We start from the raw sequence: 14,248 nt of genomic DNA on the forward strand, positions 1-14,248 counted from the left end.
AATCAGTGATTATGTGAAATATTAATGATTGTGTGAAATACTAATATTAATTACAAAGAAATCAGTTTTAAGATATTTAAGATAGATTGTTAAATATACACACCAGTTAATAGATTTAGGATGTAAACACTTATAAATTAGTGTTGCCTGAAAATAAATATATAATGATAAATTGAAGATGCTTGATATAATTTTTCATTTAGAAACAGAACTGCCATAAGTTTCTAACATACCATAATTTACAAATATTTGATTGGGTAATTATTTGATGTATTTGCTTACACTGATTTTAGAACAACTAATATCCCTTTAGGATATAGGATATCATAATGAAAAACAGAAGAAAAATACCACTACTTGATATATTTCTAAAGGAAAAACTTTTTTTCATCATTTGTTAAATTGTGGAACTTGTTAATATTGAACTTTAAAAACTATTTGATGGTCTTTTACCAAAAATCATGCTCTCCTTTGCTTTGAATGTCTCGAGAAATTCTAAGGAATCAAAAAGAAATGCAAAAATATGTATATTTTCTTTAACTTAGATCTTTAAAGTTTAGAGAATAACCCTGTATAACAATTAGAAAACCACTTCCCTCCACTATTTCATTTTGAAGCATAATTTTGCAAATACCAAAAGGAACATTCCCATTGCATACCTACAGACCCTGGATTAAATGACGGCAAACTTCAGGGTTTCTGTTTGACCAGAGTGGCTTTTCCTGCTACAGTGAAAACCTGAGACAGGATTTAGCCAATTCAATATATGAAGTCATTGGTTCTTCTGCATTTTGAGGATCTTTCAGAACTCTTTATAAAAAAAAATTTAGCTTGATGGTAGTTAAATAGTGGGGGGAAAGTCCTCCACATATAAAAGCAAATGAGTTTTTAAAGAATAGAAAATAATCTCTATGCAAAATTACTTCTAAATTATCCAGGTGGAAATTAAATTTAGCTCTTGTTAACATTTCTATAGAAACATGCATTTTGATTAAGCCAGCCAAACAAACAAACAAAAAAACCCTAAAAGTAGGCATAGTCATTGATCTATATACTCACAAATATTTTTCTCTTTTCTGATCATCTGTAATTTTTTTTCTTGCTTTATTTGCTTCATTTCCTTTAACTTTATTTCCCATTATTCATGGAGAAGCTTTCTATCTGAGACTAAATTGAATCACTGCTTACTTGTTATCTGTGAAGTCACTTCAGCAAAGAGTTACTCTTTGGAGTTAGGTCCTCATCTCTAATCTGTCTCCCTCAGCTAGAGCGCTGGCTGGGTCTTTGGCTGCCCCATCACTACCCTAAGGCATGTAGAGAGAGGGCTCTCGCTTTGCCCAGTCTGTTCACCGAGCTCCCTTTCAAGCTGGTGAGAAGGGAGGTCTGTGGAGGGGGGAGATAGATGTACCGGGTGACTATGCGGAAACCAGTGTAATTTGTAAATTTGCCATAAACTTTTAAGTGAGAGTTGGAGTAGGGGGTGTCAAGGGTTAACATGCTTTCAGAAATCAGAGAGAAAAATGGAAGTTTTTATTTGATTTCTGAGGATTCTGATACTAAATATCTTTTTTTGTAAATTTTACCAAAATTTTAGCAATTGATCTACAGACTTAAAAGATATTAAAATATTCATGACAACATTGTCATGTGTCAAATTTACATTTACATATATAAACAGGCAAAACACACACACACAATAGCATTTATAAAATACCACTACTTAATATCACCTGGGTGTTAAGTTTGGAGCAAGTGAAATGTACACCACCTAGGAGAGTGTACCTTTATCTGTCCCTGAAAAGTGAAGAAAACACTGCTGTAATTGATATTTTTTTCTTCATTATGAAAAGTTTTTATACAGTCAGTAGAGAGAAAACCACATTTCATTTTGTCAAACCAAAAACATACTCATTCCCTAAATGCCTTTGTGTAAAAGCTGATACAACATGACAAAAATAATAACATAGCCCTCAATATACATTGAACTGGTAAAAGAAGTTAGGAACGGTTTGGCGAAGATAAAACATAAAATTCATTTTTGTGTTATTTTCTCTGCACTCACATTCATTCCAGGTAGACTTTGTCAAATACCTATAGTAAAGAAGAACTTGTTCATGCATGCAGAACAAAATAAAATAAGATTAAAAGCTCCAGGAAATCAGCCTGCTTCAAAAAACCATTAAAGTGTGCCTATCCCTCAAGCTTTACAAATGTGTTAATTGTCGTGTTTCAGTCATGTAAATATGTTTCAGCATAAAGTAACCAAGATTTCCTGTTATAGAAGCACTCCTATCTGGGGGTGTGGGGGAGGGAGGGACGAAAGAGGACTAAATAACACACTGTAATGAACCTGCCTTTGGGCAGCACATGCTTCAGTTCTGAATGCCCAGAAATACTTCGCAGTCGCTCTAGGCTGCCTAGCAATGGGGATTTTCTAATTCTGGCTAGCTTGACAAAGTAAATACAACTATTGAACATAAGGCAGCTCCTAATAAAAAACAACAATTCCCCCTTGTAAACACCTACATTTGGCCCCATTAAAAATTCTTTCTTCATACCCAGGAACTAGCAGACCCTTAAATGTGAGGGTCTCAAAGTAACTAGAGAGTAGTTGGGAGATTTAATGCTGCCAGGATGTTTTACATTGCCATTTCCACTGAGCACTTCATACCCCATCCCAGGGCTTTGTAGAGTAATGTTCTGCATACACTGTGGGGCATTATGCAGGCAAACACTTTGGCCATTATGCTCTCAGAACTCATTCGTGTACGGCCAAAAGGAAATCATTACACGGTCATATATATGTTAGATACAAATATATATGATTGCCACATTTCCAAGAGGAGTGCTCATCAAAAGCTGCCAATCCTGAAAGTTATTTAGTGGACTGACATTAACATGGTAACTTAAGCAATCTGCTAAATTATCTGATTTCAAAATTCCCTGATTCCTGCCTTTTCACATCTTAGAATTCATCTATTCCCTAAGCTGTGTATCACTCAGACCTGTGCCAGTCCCTAAATTGGATAGTGGATCTGCTGCGGTTCTAAAAATCTCTAGGATTTAGGGATCAGCTTTGAGTATACACACCCATTTATCTAACAGTTTACTAAGTAGGAGGTTTCAGATTGTAGTAAGGAGCAAACATTAGTTTGAATTCAAGTAGACAAAAACAAAGAGCGTGTTACCTTTTGCTACCTTCAGAGTAGTTTCTAAAGCATATGCTTTAAAAGAAAAAAACAAAGTGGATGAAAAGGAACTCTCATGTAATTAGTAGTTTGAATTTATTTCTAAAAGACTTTTTTTTAAGCTCAACATTCAGATCTAAAAACACTGTAATGTTCCTTAAATATCTTAGTATTCTTAAAGCACCTGAGGGGTAGTGCCCAAAATATTGCTCCTTAAATGTTTCCTCACTTATCTGGGTAGAGAGGGACTTCCTGGGTAAAGCAGGCTTGAAGATCCTATCAAAATAACAGTCCCAGAAAAATCCCAGTCTTCTTCCATTTACTGTGATAGCAGCAGCAGACCCTAGATGTCAAGCATCTCCCAGCTTGGCCTGGCTGAAGCTTCATTCAAATTCTACACACTCTAGAGTTTATGTGTTCTTGCCTGTATTGTATGTTCCAGAGCCATACAAGCCATACAAGCCTTGGGTTAAGCAGCAGTTGGAGACCAGCAAAAACTGCCAGAGTGAGAAACCTAGCTACACAATTAAGGAAAGATGAGTGGCAAGGAGTCAGTTGGGGTGATATGAGGAGACTCATTTAGGCAATGTTGCACAATCAGAAGATCACAAGGATGGCAGTGGCCATGTGTGACTTATCCATCCCATTCCTTTATCCCAGAGAAGAGGATACTCGGGGAGGGAAAGGCATCTTTCAGTGTTTTTACTATCCAAGTTTAGGTAACAACTTAAGTTGCGCTATCCAGCTGTTATCTAAATGATTTTTTTTCAGTCCTGCTCATGTTAGAGCATTAATAGGAATAAAAGGTACAAAGGAGAAACCAAAAGAAAAGAAAAAGATACTGACTTCACTTTGTATAGAAAGTGAAACCGTTTTAAATAAAGTTTTCCAGGAGTAATCTAATTTGTTCTATGTTTATATATGAAATAAGAGAGGAGAATAACATGACCTTCCCAATTCTTAAATGTCTGAAAGTTCAGCAACACTGGGACTGAAACATGATGTTTTTATTAGTCCAAAAGATTCCGACTCACATTTTAAGAGAATTGAACTCAGCAAACCATCCCCACAAAGAGGACTGCTAGAGTTTGTCCTTAATGGAGGTTTCACACAAGACCCAACCCCTCCACCTGGAATCTTCCTACTGGGCAGGCAGGAGATTAAGAACCACCACTCCTCACAGGAGGAGGGTAAAGGTGGAGCAGGAGATACTGTGGGTTACCTAGTAGCTAGGATGTTTCTTCTAAATCAGAAGAAAGCAGGATCTAGAAAAGCCAATGTACACTGCGTTTTGGAAAATTCTGTCTTTACTAGGATATCCATGTTTGCAACAACTGTTGTTTTCTATTATTGAAAGTGTCCATGCATGACTTTGTAAGGGTACAGATAAAGATGGCCATGGTATTCACAGAAATAAGTCTACATCACTTCCTTGCTACCTCTTGCTGTTAAGAATTAAATCCAAGTCACTTACCACAGTTTACAAACCCTGCAAGATCTGACACCTGCCTGCCAAGCCAAACTTCACATAGCCACTCCCCTGCCCATCGACTATTCCAGAAAAGCTGACTTTTTCTCTATTCAAATATGCCAAGCTTATTGTCACCTCAGGGCTTTTCCATTTTATTCCTTTTGCCTGGAACTTCTTTCTCCAGGTCTTATAGGTCCCTTCTCTAAATTTAGGCCTTAGCTCAAATGTACTCTATAGAAAGGTCTTCCCCAACTAAAGTAGTACCCCCAGCCAACATCATATCTTCACGTTTTATTTCCTTAAAAGCACCTCTCATCATCTGAATTATCTTCTTCATTTGTTTGTTCTCCTATGTGTTGTCAGTCTCTCCTTGAGTCATGTAAATGTCTATGCATTGTCCCTTCTTAAGGTTGTGAGTTCCGTGAAAGCAGGGATCTTGCCTGTCTTGTTCTCTATTTTGTCTCTAGCACTTAGAGAAGTTCTGGCACACTGAGTAGTAAGAATGTAGACTTTGAAGCCAGACTGCTTAAGTTCAAAGTGCATTCGAATACACTGATGTTGCCACATCACTTCTGCTCCTTTCCCATTGTTTCAGACATGATCACATGGTCCACAACTAGCTATAAGGGAAGTTTGGAAATGAAGTCTTTATTGAGAATGGCCTTGGGTTCAAGGGTTCTGCTACTAAAGGAAAATGCGAGAGTAGATGTTGGAGGATAAGTACCAGTCTCTGCCATAGTTCACAACCCTTTGTAACCCAAATGTCCATACACACCCTTCTTCCAACACGTGGAACACACTTACCCCTCTCCAGGGATGAGTGAGGAATCCTACTGGGTGGAAACTACAAAAATTCCCTGCCCTGGCAGTAGAGGACTTTAGCCAAGTTTGCAGTGCCCGGTCCTGCTCTCTAGAAGAAACTCCCTTGTCTGTTATCTTCTGTATCCCCTTAGGAAGTTATTCCTTGTCCATTTTCATCCGTGGCTACATGAAATTGCCATTGGAGAGTATGTCATTGGAAAGGCTGAAAGTTTAGTGACCTAGGATTATTGTAGGGGCTGAAAATTTTTAGGCTTTCGACCAGGCTTGTGGTTTCTTTGGCAATACAATTCCTCAAGACTTTAGAAGGTTCCCAATCTATTTGCTTCCCTCAGTTCCGCATGCAAGGACTCACAGCCAAAGAGCTTTTCTAGACATAGTTCTAGAATTGAGTTGCAAGAAACAGATACCACTTCATTATTTTATACAGAAGAAAAGTTTATAACAGAAAATTGAGAGTTAGTGAAATAATTGGAAGAGCTTGAACATTGCCAGCAAGCTGGCCTCCAGCAGAGGTGCTCCCTGTCCCATAGAAAGGTGAGGAATTGAGGGACTGCCACTGGAGCTATTAACTGAAGGCACAGACTTCTGGGGCTGCTACCTTGGGGTTAGGAAGTTCCCCTGCCACCACTGCCACTGCTGCTTGATCCTCATGAAGCAAGCAAGTAGACACTGGCAGAGTGGTCTGGCCTTGACTTCCACAACCACCTCTGAACTGCCATGAAGCTGTTGACTAGTTACTGGAATCCCAATGCCAAAAAAAAAAAAAAAAAAACAATGGTCTCTGCAACAGTTCTTGCCAATTGCAATAGTTAAAGCACCAGGATGCTAGCTAGCTCTTATTTCTCTCCCACCTTCTAAACGTGGTACAAATGCATCTAATTGGATAAACCTAATTCACACTCCTGACGTGTAAGAAGGCACACCAGAAGTCAGAATGGTCGCTGGGTGCCACTTGCCCTCATCCACCACGACTGTTACGTTGTAAAACTTTAGTCTTATTTTTTGACCACTCTATTCTACCCTTATCCCTCTCTTTCATTTTATTAGTAGCTACCTTGAAGCCATTTAAAATAATGGACTTGAGTGGGAAGGCAACACCCTTAATCTAACTTTTTTCTCTGAGCTGGCTCCCATTTTCTGACCTGCCTTTTAACAAAAGGATTTTTTTAACAATGGCTCAGGAACACAGACATCACCTACAAAGGTTGCCTGCCTTAGTGCGCAGGTGCAGAAACAGATGGGTATTTGCAATCCTGCAAGCCCCCAAATTACCAAGTCTTTAGTCAGTCTAGATTGTGCTCTACAGGCAGAACACCTCCTTTAATGGAGCTGTAGTCCCTTCTATCTCTTCTTGCAAATTCTGTAGCTCTAGCCTGAGTTCCTCTCTCTTTTATAAACAACTTTGCTAAAAGTGGCCAGAAGCAACCAACACACCAATAGTCTGAATTTCTCCAGCGTTTCACGTAGAGCCACTGATGAGGAGGTTTAATGTTTGCCTTCCAAGTTATCACGGGCATAACAAGGATCAGCAGCTTTCCAGTCCCCAATATGTGATCCCACTTTCCATCTTCCAGCCACTAAGCCAACACATATTTAGCCATAAAACTTGAGTGTTCCATTTGTCAGGTACCAAATTCTGTATAAACAAGATAGAGTTTAGGCTGTTGTTACAGAGATCCAAAAATATAGTGGCTTAAGTAATCTAGAATAAAAGCCCAGTTTGGTGATCCAGGGCTCTTCTGGCGGCCAGATGGAATCCAGAGATCCCAGACTCATTCTGTCATTTTGCTGTGCCCTCCTCAGCACATAGCTTCCATTTCATGGTCCAGGATGGCTGTTTCAGAACCTACCCTCAAGTCCACACCTCATTCGTGGAGCCTAGAGCAAGAATGCAAATAAAGGACCACATAATTATAATATGCCTAAATATTTTAAAGTTATCAAGCTGGCAAACCATTAAATATACTTTGTCTTCCCTCCTTCACAAATATAACTTCCTGGAAAGCCAAGTTTAAATTAAGGATCAGGGTTCCGCTCTAGAACATGGAGACACAGGGAGAATTTGCCTACAGCCTACCTCCCTTTTCTTCCCACCCCTGCCTCTGTCCGACACACAGAGGGCCACTAACACATGCTTCTGGACACGCAGCGTGCACATACAAACTCTGTCCACACGCCCCACAAACAGCCATCTTTTGGCTAACCCTTGGGCCCCAGTGTATGCACACAGACAACACAGTCCACCCTTGGAGAAAGAACCTGGAGAAGAGAACAGTGCAGGCTTTGTAGCCATTTGGACAGGGAATTCTGAGGTCACAAGCATATTCTATAAAGAGGGGCACAGGATCTAGATGCATGTCCTTCTAGCCCTGTAATTCCTCACCCCCTGGGGAGGGGCATGGCCAAAGGAGGGGTAGATGAGGACCCAGGGCAGGGGCTCTCTGACTGAGGTCAGTAAGGGTAAGTAGATGGCACTCCTCCACCTTTAAGGAGCCTCACCCTAAAGTTAACTCCACAGCGCTTCTGCTCAAGATGAAGTGACCAGAACTTAGTCATTCAGCCTCATGTATTGGCAAGGGAAGCTGGGAAAGGTAGCCTTTGTTCTGGGAAGCCATGTGCCCCACTAGTATTCAGAAATTCTTTTACTCACTGAAAAGGAGAATAGATATTGGGAGTAAACTAGCAATTTCTGTCTCAGACACATGCCTTTTCACAAATCACACTTTTGTTTAGACAAGTGAGTTCTTCACAATCTGCTTTCAGAGAGGTGAACTTGGAGGCAAGACAATACTGTCAGTTATAATTGACGGTCAAAATAATTGCACACCTGAGTTTTTTTTAATGGGCAGCCAATATGGAATGTTTCAGCTCTCAAATTTTGTCTAATTTTCAGATAACTCAGGAAGAACCAAATGAATTTTTTTCAATTCAAAGGATGTAGTATGATTATGACATTCAATAAAACAGTTTTAATCTTAAGCCCTGAGAATCAATTGGACCTTAAGCAAACAAAAACTTAAACCTAAAACCTGATCATGCTTAGCAGAATTTTTTCCAGAAATATTCAGCCACTACTAAACATATACTTGCCAATCCAAAAAGAGCAAAAATTTGGTTCTGGCATTGTTTCCACTAGCCTGTTCATATATGGGAATAATGCAAAATTCATCAATTATGCATAGGCAGATGCATCTTCCACATTGCAAAATTAACCAACTATATAATAATTACAATATAATATTATAATATAATGTAATAACTATGGAATACTCTAAATGGAACAATGTAAAAATATATAATAGCATATAACATTGATTTTTTTTTTTACAAGTTGTAACAACACTCTGAAATCTTATGAAGAAATGATAGGAATACTGTGATGATGAATATATCAAGCCTGCTTCATCTGTCTCCTTCCCTCTGTCCTCCCTGTGCCCCTGAAAGGAAATCAGTCTTTCCACAAAGGAAAGAGAACTATCTTCCTGTTTATCCATAGGGAGACTTTGAACACATTGCTTTTGCTCCCACCCTCTGGGCTAGTGGGAGCATCAGGTATGCATTTCCTTGGTCAGAAACCAAGAATGGAGCTCCAGTGAGTCAGCTGTAATTCACATACTGAGCGAATGCTTCTGGCTGGTGATCATTTTGCTATGATCCTTCTCAAAACTGTGGCATGCTGCTAGTTGTCCCCCAATATTCATTTACTCCTTCCTCCATAGTAATAGATTTGTTAAACATTTTTACACACTTCTAAACATTTCCCAGCCTCCCTTGCAGCCAGGTGTGGCCATGTCTAAATTCTGGACATGAATGGAAGTGACGTTGCCAACTTCTGGGTCTTGACTTCTTGACCCCATTCTTCTTGCCACAAGTTGAGAACTAGCAAGAGCATCAGCCTTGGAGCCAGAAGTGGAACCTCTTGTTGAAAATGGCAGACCACTCCTTCCAGCTCAGAATTGCCTACTTCTAGATTGTAGCATGGTAACAACTAAACTTCTACATTTTGAAGCCATTTTTTAGAAGGGGTAGGAGTCTGTATTACAGCTACTTAGCCCATACTTTAGTTCATTCCCTACCATTCAGAGTACTGCATAGCACAGAATGTGGCTACAGAAATTGGCAAATCATCCTGCAAGTGAGGGCATCACACAGCTGAAAATCTGAAATGGAATAGGACGGTGTGTATTTTGTTCATTCGTTTCCTTCCCATTGTGTAAAGGAGGGAAATGCTTTTAAAACTCAAATGGAAGAGTTTCATCTTCTGCCATTTCCTTTATTAATTATTTTGCCAGCAATGAGGACATAGGCAAAAAATGGATTTTCAAAATAAGATGGACCCCAAGTTGCCTCCTTAATACAGGTGTGTGTGTGTGTGTATACACACTTGTATACACACACACACACACACACACACACATACTGGTTCAAAAGCCAGGCATCTGACATGCCCCACTTTCACTCTTGCCTTACTAAGCATGAGGGAAATTATTTAGACTTTTTAAATCTCAGAAGCAGAGACTATAATTGCAATTTCCTTTGTATTTCTTTACATTACCTCATTAGAGAATAATGCATTATAAATACTCAGATGATGGATAGACCGAGACCTGGTGGCCAAGTCTAATAATTCTATTGCTGTCATTTATAATTACATGTAGTTCATTATATTTACAGAATCATTTCCTTGCCCTCATAAACTCACTTATATTTATTTTGTTGTGCCATATGTATTTTTATGAGCCACCTCAAATTCTTTTTTGGAACAAGAGGAGGTATGAATAAATGTAGTACTTGATACTTTACAAAACACTTACACATCTCATTTGATCCTGACAACAGTCTTGTGAGGGGAGAATTATTCCCCTGTGGCAGATGAGGACACAGAGACTTAGGTGAATTGGCTTGTCTGAGGTCACACTGAGAGTGAGTGACGGAAGCAGGTATCAAACTGTTACTCTCTGCCTCCATGTCCAGGGCTCCTGTCAACAAGCCCTGGCTGCATGTGTTAAGGGACCAGTGTAGAGCCTGTGTGTTCTAAAGTGTTTACAAGCTTTCATTTAAATTTTCTATGTTTTTTTAAAAAATGAAACAATATATTAGAAGTATTCTGAAGTGCCTCTTTCTGTGATCCCAAGCAATGCAAAGTGTGACTTTTCAGGAAATGTCAGAAATTTTTAAATGGATTAAAACAAATCTATAATCCTCTACTAAGGGTTAAAATGTACATCAACTGTTTTCAGTAAACGGTGCCTGGTGGTTTGGCCTTGGCAAAATATGAAAAATATAAATTGATTTAACTTATTTTAATGGGTATTTACCTGCAATTTGTCTCAAATCCAGGTGTAATCTAGATTCATTATCTTGCCCCTTCTGTCTGGGAACTGTGAGTGCTGAGCACAGGCCTGGCAGGCTAGGAGAAAAGGAATTAGGAAGGGAACTGTTGAGCCAGGAAATCCAATCCTATGTGTCTATAGGATCAGTTTAGTCACTGACTCAGAAGGAACAAAATGTAGACAGTGGCCAGGCCCAACAAAGAGACATAGAGGCAGGTGGCAGGGAAAGAATCTCAAAGTCTTGTTCTCCTTGGTACCCCTTGGAACCGCAGAGCGAATCACTTCTGCTGCTGCTTCTTTGTTGTGACCCTGGGCTTCCTATGGGACAAGGGTTCCCTTTGGCAGGAGGCTCCCTAATCTGCCAGAGTATTTTGCTAGCCTCACTGTTTCCCTCTTTGCAGCGTCGGGAAAAGGGAACATTGATCCAGTGGGATTCCCAGGCCTGTGCAGGAAACTTGGTTGCCACACCTTTCCCAGATCCCATTGCCTACATGGCAATCATCATGTTAGACAAGGCATTAATGGAAAAAGTAGGCAGCCAGCCAGCCAGATATCCGTCTCCTACACCAGCAACACAGTGTCTTTCTCCCAGAATCTGAGAAAAGAAGATCAAGTGGAAAAAATATTCAGCTCAACATGTAAGATGTGATTTTGGTTGCGGCCCTTGCCCCAGATCCCCAGGTATAAGATGAGAAAGATGAATACCTTGATTTGGTTTACAAGGTTGAGAATAAAGTGATTTTTTTTATAGTCTGATTTTTATTTAAAACATTACTCAGTGAAACCTCAATGTTTAAAAGTTTATATACCCACAGCCTTGCAATTTTAGTCTAAAGGAGGTCACCACACTATACAGAGTATCTTGCAGCATATTTTTTCAGAAGACAGATCTGGGGTACAGCAGCGTCTGAACATTTATATGTCAAGTGTGTAAATGCTTTGGAAGCCTCAGAGGAAAAATCCCTGACACACCTGGCAAGCCTGGAACCCGATCTCTCGTTCTTCCTGGCTGCTTCACATCGCGATGACATGGTGCACAGAGGGAGGCTCAGAAAGAAAGAAAACAAAACCCACTGCTTGAGAATTTAGACTGCATAGTAAGCTCAAGTAATAATCAACAAAAGCAGGCACAATCACACATAGAGTCACCTCTTTCCAAGAGCCATCCTTGGGCATTTTCAAAGGACATACAAAGGAGTGTACCACTAGCTTTACAATGTAGCATTTGGTAAAAAGCAGTTAATCATATCACCCAAATTTTTTTATACTCAGAAGTTGCACGCAAATGATATTTGACTTTACTTCAAAGCCATTCGACCTGAAAGATTTCCAAGCATGTCACATGTCACATTTAGCTACTTTTGCTATGAAGGGCATTCAGCCAACTGGCTCACATTCATTGCCTAGAAAAGCAGAGGAAGAGAAATGCTTAGCCAGTCAACAAGCAAATAGGTAACCTCCCGAAATAAATTGTATTATACTAGTTCAGAATAAACCACACAGCTTCCTCATGTAGATTATAACCCTTCAACCAAATGTATCCTGTAATCTTGAAGATATATTTGTTCTGCTGTTTAAGCAAATCTCCATTCTACATGTCAGAATCCAGTTCATTACTTAAGACCTAGCTCAGATCCCAGCCCCATGAGCCTTTTTCCTGCTCCCCTTCCCCCACTGTGATTTCTGATTTGTCTCTGCCTTTCTTGTATACCTACCTTAGAGTGTTCGCTGTGAGGATTACCCGTGTTCTTAGCTTATTTGTGTTACTGGATTGTTATGAAACAAGGAGCATAGAAGGTGCTGTGTTCACGTATCCTTCCAGAATGCCTTGCTATGAGTAGATTCTAAATATTTGTTGACTCTAGCTGATTTTCTAAACAGCCTAATCACCATCTGTGACATCATCTGTGAGGTACCAAGCAAAAGTGTACACACATAGACACATGCACACACAGTTCTTTATGGTAATTTCCTTCAAGTTTCAGATAACCTTCAGAATATGCATGTATCCTAGTCATTTTTCCTTCACTCATTAGCAATAGCTACAAGATCTTAAACATTAAAACTCAGACATATAGTTCAAGCCCTCTTTCCTTCCTGCTTCCTCACATGGACACTAATAACGATAACCCTACAAAGACATTTGTAACTACAGACTTTAGTCACGCCTGCCTTTTAGATTATTGAGCCATTTATGCTTTCATTTCTGCCTACAGTCCTTTCTAGAACAAACTAGAGCATAAAGAAATGAAAGAATTGTTTAAAACAAAGGAAAAAATGTCTTTATTTATGCTTTTTTGTCATTCAGAAAATAGACATTTACTTAATGATAGGTGGGTGCTAAGGATACTAATGAATAGATCTGCATGAATATTGCTGTATAAATATTACAAGTTCTTGACATTTCTAACATCTCTGTTGATTGTGCATCTGTATAATACTGTCTTTCATCCTAGGTATGTTGGTAATAAATAAGTACAGGCAAACTGAAATCACAGAATATTTTCACATTATTTTAAATGTTTTAAAATAGTTTGATCATTTATACACAGCTTGTATTTACATGACAATAAACAAGCCTTTTCTCAGAAAAGAAACTAGCTGGAACATATGTGTATGGACCACAATATTTAAAAAAAAAACAGTTCTACTCTTTATCTTTTTTTGTTTTTTTCCATATTGAAGGAAATTTTCGAAATGAAGGATTTCAGCTAGGTTGTCTCCAGTTGAGTTCATCTCTGGAAGGCACTGTGTAGCCCCGTCCACCCTCACCTTTAGCTTCCCACACCCACTTTGTCCTCACACACCAGCTATGTTCCTTTAAGTCAGGGTTTTTATGAAACAAAGCATGTGAGCTAGAAGCACTGATAATTAAAGGAATTTGATGGAGATCCTTTTGAAAACAAAAATTATTTTGCAATATGAATATTTCTCCCTCATTACAGTAACTATTATAATTACGGTCAGTTACTAGGTATGATTAAATCATCCTATATCTGCAAGAAAACAGTTGGGATAGTGGGTAGAGTTCAAAACCACTTTATACTTTTGAAAACATGACCCAACATTATTGCATGGAAACGAACTTCCCAAGACCTTTAACAGATGTTATAGCTGACTTACCTGAACATATGAAAAATATTGACCCTTTGATTGGTACCTTTTTTTTTTTATGTCCATATTTCTGTGAAAATGTTAAGCTCCTAGAGAAAGTTAAGCCTTGAAATAGAATCGTCAGGTCAACTTATAGACAGAGGGAAACAAGCATTTGTAGGAATCTATGATTGCTGAAAAGCTACATTTGATTTTCAAAAATTGCATTTTAGAACCCTGGCAAAAAATAAAACAAAACCCCCCAAAAAAACCCCTCACATTATTTATGTGACATTTTCTACTTATGCTTTCATTTGTGCATTTACATGTTTTCATTTCTA

General features: G+C 38.9%; 1 protein-coding gene across 2 annotated transcripts in view; it reads left to right on the top strand.

Moving 5' to 3' along the window:
• The window catches only part of ELP4 (elongator acetyltransferase complex subunit 4), a 209,775-nt gene that overhangs the window by 194,840 nt on the left and 687 nt on the right, over positions 1 to 14,248 (top strand). The gene's annotated exons all lie outside the window — the stretch shown is intronic.

This window comes from Lemur catta, chromosome 7 (assembly GCF_020740605.2).
Source record: "Lemur catta isolate mLemCat1 chromosome 7, mLemCat1.pri, whole genome shotgun sequence".
Lineage (NCBI taxonomy): Eukaryota > Metazoa > Chordata > Mammalia > Primates > Lemuridae > Lemur > Lemur catta.